An 11,767-nucleotide genomic window follows, 5' to 3' on the forward strand; every position below is an offset into this window, starting at 1 on the left:
TCCATTTTGCCGCTTGTTATTCTTGATGCTGTTTTCCAGTTCGGTTTTTTTGTTATTATTTATGGGTTCTTTCAGGAACAAGCCATGTGCTTCCCTGAATTTTTATTTCTTGTCTAAATACTAGTCATGGAATATACATAACTTTTCCCTCGTATTTGATTTTAATGGAAATAATTAAAATAACAGTCTTGAATAAATAAAGAAACGAAGATAATACGAACAAAAATTTGTAATGCTGATTTATTGCCAGAGACTGCTTCGACGTAATAAAATACTCATCAATTTCAATACAACCCATTACAACAGACTATCTAACAGTTCATAGACAATATAGCTCACACGTTAGCACACAACACACAAGCGCGTGCGCGCGCACACGCGCACACTCACATACGCACACATACGTGCGAATAGCGTATGCATGTGTATATATACATATATACTTCTTTTTATATATGTACGCATATGTTTACACATATACATATATATTATATATATATATATATATTATATATATATATATATATACATATACATGTATATACATGTATGTATATATATATATATGCATATATATATTTATATATACATATATATATATATATATATATATATATATATATACATATATATATTGTGTATATATATAAATATATATACTATATATACATACATATACTTTGTATACATATATGTATGAATGCGTATAAACCTATTTGTAATGCCATGGGAGATATTACTATTTACATACTGGTACAATTTAATTTAATTGTGCTTTTATGTATTGCCATCATTCAGATTTATTTTCATTAAGTCATTGTGCACTTTCTCTATGAAAGAGCAGTAAAAAATTACCTCAACTGTATAAATTTACGAAAATACACACACAAAAAACAACGGAAACGCATTGCGAAGAAAAACAAACGTTAAGGGAACCTTATTGTTAGTTATATACTTATATACACTTACGCACATTTACATGCACATAGAGATAATAAAATATATAACGCGAAACGACATTTTTATTTATATCTCTTTGTATGCATACAGATGTGACAAATGCACTGAAAAAAATGTGTTAAAATAAACTATGCTTTACTAGCTCTGGTAGGAAAGTAACCCAAGGTATGTTTACTAGGAGTATGTTAATCATGTTAAGTACTTCTTATACATACATTAAATATTTATAAAGTTAATCAGAATCTGTAGTAAAGGTTCGCACGGCATTTTCACTATAAAGAAAAAAAAATTGTTCAAATCATTATTTGGAGGGAAAGAAATGTGACTGTTGTTATGGAAAACCCTAAACGCAATTTGCACGTAGTTGGAATCACACCGACACACATTTCTTTACAAACGACCATACATATACGCACATATAAACATACGTATAGAAGTAATATTCATTACCCGAGGAAGGTTTATGTGGTTTTCGAAATATATACTCCTAATTTAACTTTGAAAACAACCCTTGAGTTGTACATATCACAAGTAGTATTTATGTATAAAATATTTTTCTTTAAAGTGATAATTGTTATTGCTGCATAATCTACAAACAAACACGCAAGAAAACACGAACATACATAGATATGCAAACAGATATATGTGCATGCATGCATGTATGTAGCCATCTATATAGATGTGTGTCCCTTGATATTACACACACACACACACACATACAGACACACACACACACCAATAAATATGTATACATCTATCACTCTCCACATTGTGTAGATATCTTAATGTTTGTGACAGAGCAATAAAAAGCTATGAGACATTCAAATCTAAGCTATTACAGTAACTGGTTTTGAATTGAGATAAAGTGGGTGGTATTTCGGTACAGTAAAATGGTGTCCTGTTCATGCATGTGTATAACACTCAGTACCAATATTATATTATAGCCCTTCCAGAATTTTCTATATCTAGATTATTACATATCTGCCGCGCCTTCGCCCCAGGGAGTGAATCGTAGTTTATTTCAACCTCTCCCGGTAATTCATCTGCTACAAGTTTTTAGTGTAGTGATGTTGGATTGTCTCAAGCTCTGCTCTTATGTTGGCACTATGTCGTGACCATAGCTGAGAGGAGCAGTCTAGGCGGCTGAGAGCAGAGGTTCTCCACAGGGTCAATATAACTTCTCGGGTTCTTGTCTTGAAGGACATTTATATCCATCAAGCCAGTTGCCTACACTTCGCTGCCATCTTGGTGATGTGTATATAAAATGGTGCATCATTGCGCATACTGATCCCCGTTTACTCTACTTTTTCATTTATGAACGTACCAATCATACTTCTCTCTGAAAAAAATAGCTCCCTTTGCTGTTGAGTAAAATAACCTCGCAGAAGGGAGGTTTCAATGTCTTCCTTCAATTTCCTTACCCATTTATGTGGCTTTTTCTGACAAGAAATTTCGCTTTCATGTAAAACAACTATATTTTGTAGTCGTTATCCGTAATCTAACCACCAGACAACTCAGTAGATCTTCTTTGCATCACTACCACATTATATCTTCTCTGATCATTGAAGTGCAACGATCCCAACAATAACCAGCATTCAGTTTTGTTTTCCGTTCCTAGGTTAATTGGAAACATAGATTGCTGTGCTACTCATAAACCTCGATAGTTCAATCATTTGGTGGAAAAAATACCACCAAAGCAACTTGAACCGTTCAAAGGACGGGTGCGTTCGCAAATGTATATAGTGGCACCTTGGGCAAGTGGTTTCTACTATAGCCTCGGGTTGACCAAAGCCTTGTGCATGGATTTGGTAGACGGAAACGGAAAGAAGCCCGTCGTATATGTGTGTGCGTGTGTGTACGTGTATGTTTGCATGTCTGTGTTTGTCCCCCAACATCGCTTGACAACCGATGCTGATGTGTTTATGTCCCCGTAACTTAGCGGTAGGGCAAAAGAGACCGATACAATAAGTACTAGGCTTACAAATAAGTCCTGGGGTCGATTTGCTCGACTAAACGCGGTGCTCCAAATGACTGAAAGAAGTAAAAGAGTAAAAGTGTATATATATATATATATATATATGCATGCATATACATATATAATTATATACCCACAAACGCATAAAGATATACTTGAAGATGCTTCAACGAAAATGTTTTCTATTACTTTTGACAAGCATCGGCGCTCTAATTAGATTTCTGACATCGTGATATTCTCGAAGAGTATTTATGTCAATAACAGAAGTGTACTTAATTGTGACGATTGTTTTTATTACCAGGTGCAACAGTATCCAGTATAGGACCAATTCTTAAGTAGGATACCTTGGCAAACAAAATTAAACCTGCGTTAAGAACCATAATAGGTGGAATGTTACGAAATATCCGTCCTTTGGTTTTGTGCTCACACTACGCAATGAATTACGCATTCACAAAAAATTAGAATAAGCACTACTAAAGAAATCTTGAAATCCCTTCCTTCTCTTTCTTTCAGTCTCCCTATTCTGTCTGTCTGTCTGTATGTATGTATACATATATATGTATGTATAGGCTACAGTTCAGTCAACGTAAGGACAACAATCTAACTACTCTATCCAGTGAGATATAAACATTATTAAACCTAGTCTGCATAAGAGCTACTTTGAGTCACGTGTTTATCTAGCTTTTTATAACTTTGTCTCTTCGGAACGTTATAAAATCTGTCTAATCATTTGTCTCGACGGCAAGTAACTAACTAGTATCTCTTCTTTTTAATAAAGTGTACATTAAATGATTTATGTGTGTATATGTATACAAAGCCACCCACACACATACACACGCAAAACCACACACACACATGCGTGCACATATTGCATTAACGCGTATCACTCTACTCGTTATATATACGTGGTTAATGGTAGTCATCGGCCTAGCCTAGCTTAGCGATTTAATCACAAAGTCAAAATACGGTAAGACATTGTATATACCGAACTACATATTTCGATATTCACCACCCGTACCGATATATATATATATTATATATATATATATATATATATATATATATATGCATGCATATACATATATAATTATATACCCACAACCGCATAAAGATATACTTGAAGATGCTTCAACGAAAATGTTTTCTATTACTTTTGACAAGCATCGGCGCTCTAAATTAGATTTCTGACATCGTGATATTCTCGAAGAGTATTTATGTCAATAACAGAAGTGTACTTAATTGTGACGATTGTTTTTATTACCAGGGTGCAACAGTATCCAGTATAGGACCAATTCTTAAGTAGGATACCTGTGGCCAACAAAATTAAACCTGCGTTAAGAACCATAATAGGTGGAATGTTACGAAATATCCGTCCTTTGGTTTTGTGCTCACACTACGCAATGAATTACGCATTCACAAAAAATTAGAATAAGCACTACTAAAGAAATCTTGAAACCCTTCCTTCTCTTTCTTTCAGTCCTCCCCTATTCCTGTCTGTATGTATGTATACATATATATGTATGTATAGGCTACAGTTCAGTCAACGTAAGGACAACAATCTAACTACTCTATCCAGTGAGATATAAACATTATTAAACCTAGTCTGCATAAGAGCTACTTTGAGTCACGTGTTTATCTAGCTTTTTATAACTTTGTCTCTTCGGAACGTTATAAAATCTGTCTAATCATTTGTCTCGACGGCAAGTAACTAACTAGTATCTCTTATTTTAATAAAGTGTACATTAAATGATTTATGTGTGTATATGTATACAAAGCCACCCACACACATACACACGCAAAACACACACACACACATGCGTGCACATATTGCATTAACGCGTATCACTCTACTCGTTATATATACGTGGTTAATGGTAGTCATCGTTGCCTAGCCTAGCTTAGCGATTTAATCACAAAGTCAAAATACGGTAAGACATTGTATATACCGAACTACATATTTCGATATTCACCACCCGTACCGAATATATATATATATATATATATATATATATATATATATATATATATATAATATATATATATATATATTATATATATATATATATATATGAACATTATTTACTCCACTATAATCAACCTTTGAAGTGAAGGATGTTATTTTACTCTGCTGAAATGAAAGCAATGCTAATTAAAAAGGGTGTAGAAAAACAAGCTTCGTCAAATTTCAAAACAAATATGTTAATAAATAAATAAAACTAATCTATAAACAAAAACGTATAGTATCCATGTTCATATTCATAATTGTGAGAAGAGATCAATATTTCCAAGGTTATTTTCTAAAACTGAACATTTTAATAAAAAAATAAATGGGCGTTACATATTTTTAATCAGACGTAAATTTGTTTTAATTACATAAACATATATTTCTTCGTAAGTTATTTCACAATAATGCTTTGATGTTGTAATACGTTTCCAATACTTTAAGGTAGTTTATATTGGTTTATGATATATTTTTTGTTTCATACAAGGTGTTGAATAACAAAGATCTTGAAAGTAAGTCCTTAACATATATGTTTGGTTAAATCTCAAAATGAAAGTTTCATACTTCCTGTTTTCCTTTAAATTCGACCATGTATAATGAAAAGAAAATTTTCGTTGCTTATTTAATATAAATTTTTTCGATTTGATTTTCATTCCTTACATTTAAAGAACATATGTATTTTCATACGAAATCCAGTATTTCTTTTAATTTCTGGCAAAGAAGATCAAAAATAAGGAAAGATTTTTGTAATCTAATTTCAATCTTTATGTGAATTCTTTTAATATTACATGTATTTCAAAAGCCCAAGTCCTTTCATAAATGACATCCGCAGAATCTAGGACGAAATAAATTAAACATTCACGATACGAATAAGATATATAACGCACTAATATAAGGAGATATACATATATTTATATATGAACAAGGAAAAAAAAATATAATCAAAGGTCGTTCGCAATCTGTAGGTTCGTAAGGTCGGTTTCACGGATTCCTTAGCGTAAATATTCCAACTCCAATGACGAAACCTTACTCTGATGCAGGAATGTCCATTGTAGAAGGCTAAGTGGTCAGGAGTAACGTGATATGAAGTGTCTTGCTCAAGAACACACTGCATCCTCAATGTAAACAAAATCTGTCTATAGACGTAGAGGTACACTCGAAAGCTGCGATAAAATTTCGTATATGAAAAATGATCAAATTGTGAACACCTGTGTATGTATGTATAAAACGTACCGATTCTGTAATATTCACTTAAAAATTTTTAATTTATCCTACAGTTGTATTTTAAGAGAAATCCCTTTTTAGATTTGGGTTACAGTTGCATGTACACTAACACACACACACACACACACACCTATCTATCTATCTATTTATCTATCTATCTATCTATCTATCTATCTATCTATCTATCTATCTATCTATCTATCTATCTATCTATCTATCTATCTGCCTATGCATTTTTGGGTGCTACACAATTCGAATCCAGTGCAAGTTTAATATTTAATATTGTAATCCTACAAATAAAACCTTTCTTCTCAGCTATTATTCTCCACTGGAAATCATGGAAAACGTCGATGTTTCGAAATTATTGACATGTATAAATTTAACTTATTACTCCATTATCTGTATGAACAAGTTTGGAAACAGAAAATTGTCGCATTTCAAAAACGGTAGAGAAACAAATGCTGGTTTATCAGATGTATCTAATGAAAATCTTATTCTCTTCTTAATTGATGGCATAATACTTTCGAATTTTGGCCTAAGGCCAACAATATTAGGAAGAGTGGGTAAGTCTGTTACTTATTTTATCCACCCTGAGAGGATGAACGACAAAATGAACTTGTCAGAAAATGAACTAGGGAAGTAAAGACAGATTAAATATCTAAGCTCTTCGTCTGGTCTGTTAACAATTCTGCCAACTCACCGTCTTCATTACCGATTGATTAAGTTAATGCCACCTTTATGGCAAATAGTTGATTCCACCGGGTATAAAATTCTTCACGTTCCAAGGCGAAAAAACACTGATTACTTCTTTTAATCTTCGCGTGATTTTTCCCTCTAAATATTATCAAAATTATTGAAGAAAGATGATACCCATTTGGATGAATGTTAAAAAAATAAGGAAGAGGAGGCAAAAGTCGATAATTAGCGTCACAAGATTTCCTGAAGGTAAAATGTCACATTGGATTACAGAACAAAATCAACACCCAGTTACGATAACCAATCAAGGTGCTTTTTCGGCAATTCATTGTACAGCGCTTCCAGATGACAGCAATACGTCTTTGCAGTTATTGCTTAGATTTTGCTGAAGATAGCATTCCCCTTTAGTGTCCAACCAATCACAGAACATAATAGTTTTGGAGCTTTAGTCTGGTTTGGGGTTGGATTCCAGTATTTCATAGGGTGCTGACCATTGTCGTTTTCGTTGGTTACGATTATAGATGGAAGACTATTCAACTCTTGTGATGATTTTACTCTGGACATTTTTGGTAACATGCCTACAATTCAGTGAGGTGCATCACTTAGATTAAGCTGAAAAGTGTCATATGATGAGGAACCCACTGACCAAGTTTAAACAATTTTGCCATTTAATAAAACTATTTTATGAATGATGTGTGACATGAATGTAACTGTTTAACTAATTCTCATGCAATACATACATACATACATACATACATACATACATACATACATACATACATACATACATACATATGTACATAAAAAGTAACATACATACATGAATATATATTCATGAATATATATATATATGCAGATAATAATAAATCTCTAAGCGTGATATAAACAATAGCAGCACTACAATGTGAACTATATTTGCCACATAAATGTGGCTGACCCATATGGGACGATGCTACTGTAGTTTATAGCTTCAGGAAGACATCTCCTAATGATGCACTTTCTTTGCCCATTTCGTATATGCAAAGGGATATGATCGTTCCCATCTCCAGTCTGACGTCATACATACAGACCATCATCCCATATGGGTCAGGTGGCAAATATACTATATGTATATACACTTATCCACAAATTGTACTTCGCGTGTTTCCGAAAGTGATACACACACGCGCGGACGCACACAAACACATTAAAACATGAAATATATATGTATACTTACATGCAAACAAAGAAGCACACACACACACACACACATACACACACACTCACACATATACATGTATGTATTTTTTGTGCAAGTCATTCTGTATATCTCTCTATAATATTTTCTTTAGAGTAACTATATCTGTTTCTGGTTATTTAAATACTCATGCACTCGCGAATCGACAGAAACAAAAAATAACTTAAAATAAAGACACATAATTACGCGCACGCATATATGTTAGTATGACTGCACATCTATGTAAATATGCGTGTGTGTATTTATGAAAAGCGAGAGAGTGTGAAGGAGAGAGAAGGAGAGAGGGATTAAGAGAGCGAGTTTGAGTGAGATGTGCATACATATATGCATGATGTTAATCTAGTGGTAATGGAATATACGAAAAAAAGAACGTCCGCTGTATAGTATTGCGTTGCGCACAAAGCTTTTGCATTAAGAAGAAAAAATAGCAACATGGGAAATAATTAGGTGGAAGACGTTCGTAATTAGAAAGATAGGAAATGAAAATGAGAAAATGAGATGATTGCTACAGATATGCTATTGAATAGACATACTCGCAAATACTATGATAAAATAAAGCAAGAATACAGAAGTGTAACGAATATAGACATTACATGGTTGTCCGAAATAGCCAAGAAGAAGTGAGAGTGAAGAAATTAATGTTGCAACAAAAATCGAACATAAATAAAACGAAACTTAAAAGTAAATATATAATAATAATGATCTGAGACAATGTTGACTTTGGTGAAAGCCCAGCCAAAATTGTAGAAAAAGTAAGCAAAAAAATACACGGAAAGCGATATAAATAATGTTTACGATACGCACAAAAACACACATGCAGACGCACACATAACGTTATATGTATATATAATGTATATCTATCTATATATCTATCTATCTATCTATCTATCTATCTATCTATCTATCTATCTATCTATCTATCTATCTATCTATCTATCTATCTATCTATCTATCTATCTATCTATCTATCTATCTATCTATCTATCTATCTATCTATCTATCTATCTATATATATATATATGTATAAATACATATATATCTATAAATAAATATATATATACATACATATATATATATATATATATATATATAATATATATATAATATATATATATATATATATATATATATATATTATATATATAATATATATATATATATATATATATATATATATATATATATATATATATATATATATAATTATAACGAAGAGGGTCTGTGCAACAAGTTGCTAGACCACATACCGAAAGTATTAGAAATAGCAGCCAGAAGACTGTTATTTCTTTTACTACTGCTATTTTTAATACTTTCGGTATGTGGTCTAGCAACTTGTTGCAAAGACCCTCTTTGTTATAATTATATAAACATTTACCAAGTATGGTCATTTTCCATACCGAAATACCACTTGGTGAAATTTGTTGATTTTATTAAATTAATTATATTTCCCCCTTTATCTGTATATATATATATATATATATATATATATAATATTCGCCATGATCGATGGCTAGCCACTACACATTCTTTACTTTCTCTCCCTGTTTATTTCTGCATTCCTTTCTGTGGAAGAGCGTAGGCTCGAAACGTTAACGACTTTTTCACTTCACGAGCATTAAACTAATACATCTGTCCGTTGTGTACACCACCTGTCTACATGTTTAGTTTTTTTGTGAATTCTCCCTATATATATATATATATATAATTCATAGTCTTCAATTGCTACACCAAATTATGGTCAAGCATTGTTATACATCTTATGTAGCACAATGAATAAAATCAACAGAATGAAGAAAAAATATATCTAAATATAAGTATATAGTAGCTACATATAATATATATTAGAAGAAACAATATCTACATATATGTGAATAATCGACAACAAATTTAAATTCCATATCTTCAATTACCATACCAAATTATGGTCAAACATTTCAGTAATATAGAAATTGCGTTTAGATTTGCCTTTGTGTTATAAACTCTGAATATAAATCCACTTACTTGAATATTATTAGGCAATTCATCCGATATATATTTACTTTTCTGCTACCTACGCCTTTATCTTATTCACAGTGAACCCATACATACTATCAAACTATGTATTTAGTTAGACACTAAATACCCGCGTGTTTATCATATGAATGATGCAAAATACCAGTATGATGTATTCTTGACAGGGTAGATAAATATTTTAGACATGATACTATTCTGGAATCTGAGATTGGTTCTAATTCTATTCATTAGACATCACATATAGCTTCAGATATCTATCACTTGCAAGTATCAGTTTTGGACTTTCAACTTGGTTGCGGTAGCTCATAGAATTAAATGTAAAATATTCATGAAACTTTAATCTACTTTCCTGAATATGGAAGGGCATATAATGAATTAAAGGGAAAATGCGAGCATGGAAATTAATATTCTTAAGATTATAAACATGGAAAACTACAGGACAAGTTTTTACACCTGAAAACGTAAAGGACAAGCTATTACTTCTAGTAAAGAATAAAAAACTTTTTACTTAAAATATTGCAGCAATGAATGCCAATCCTTCTAATTTATCACCCTTTTAAATTTATTGTACAAAGCTGTTCAGCTAATTCGTAAGTTTATATAATTATTCACTTTTGCTGTATTTAAGGGAGTAAATTAACCAAATTCTACTTAAATAAGTATAGAGTTATTTGTAAACTATAATAAAATAAATTTTGATATTGAAATTTTAATTCTAGCTGCAATATTCTCAATAAAAAATTTCTTATTCTTTACTTTACTTGAAGGAATAGTTTGTTCTATACTTTTCCTGGTGTAATAACTTGTCCTGTACTTTTCTAGGTTTATAATCTTGAGAATATTACTTTTCATGCTGGCATTTTCCCATGTGATCCATGATTTTTCCAGGGACTGCTGTTGTAAGATAATTAATAATGTTTCAATAATTTAAGATTTTACCTTACAAAATACTTCCATGTAAGTGAATATATATTTAAATTTACCTTACAAAATACTTCCATGTAAGTGAATATAATATTTAATTTGTTTCCTGTTTAATTTAAATATATGCCGTGATTGAAGTATTTGATATTACCCATCCACACCAAATTAATGGCAAGGAATTTTACCATGTTATTGGTTGCACCATGGCTCACCAAAAGTTACAAACAACAAGACCCCAAAACCATCAGTTACCAGGCTCACCTTAAGTAACCTAGATTTTGAGTTGGTGATAATAGCACTGATTGCTGCTAATCTAGATCTATCAATAATTATTTAATACAACAGTAATTATAAAAGCATATCAGATATATACAAGTCAAAATTACCTAAATTCCATTAATATGAATTTGATTTATGAAACATCCCTTTTAACTAATTTTGAAGTAAATTTAGAATATAAGCACTTTTAACCAATGCCTTTTCTGGACAGCCTTACTACATGCCCTCACGTCAGCCCATAGAGACACAGCCAAAAATGTGCATCTAAATTTATCCCAATAAATTTAGATGCTCATACGTGAAGTATATAACATACGTGAAGTATATGAAATAGCCTGGCGAAATAATTAGCGAAAAAGTAAAGGAAAGCAACTAAAAAGGAAAAGCAATAAAAGCAGAAAACAAGTTAAAACTGAAAGAGAAAATTAATAATAAAAGTTTAAGTTACTCTAATTCA

General features: G+C 31.6%; 1 long non-coding RNA gene across 1 annotated transcript; it reads right to left on the reverse strand.

Annotated features, from left to right (window-relative positions):
• Window positions 1-943: 943 nt before the first annotated feature.
• On the reverse strand, window positions 944-11,408 carry LOC118762727. Its single transcript, XR_004998478.1, has 3 exons — window positions 11,234-11,408; window positions 9,744-9,747; window positions 944-954 (listed from the first exon to the last, which is right to left on the reverse strand). It is a non-coding gene; the product is annotated as an uncharacterized LOC118762727 (long non-coding RNA).
• Between the last annotated feature and the right edge of the window lie 359 nt (window positions 11,409-11,767).

This window comes from Octopus sinensis, linkage group LG3 (assembly GCF_006345805.1).
Source record: "Octopus sinensis linkage group LG3, ASM634580v1, whole genome shotgun sequence".
Classification (NCBI taxonomy): Eukaryota; Metazoa; Mollusca; class Cephalopoda; order Octopoda; family Octopodidae; genus Octopus; species Octopus sinensis.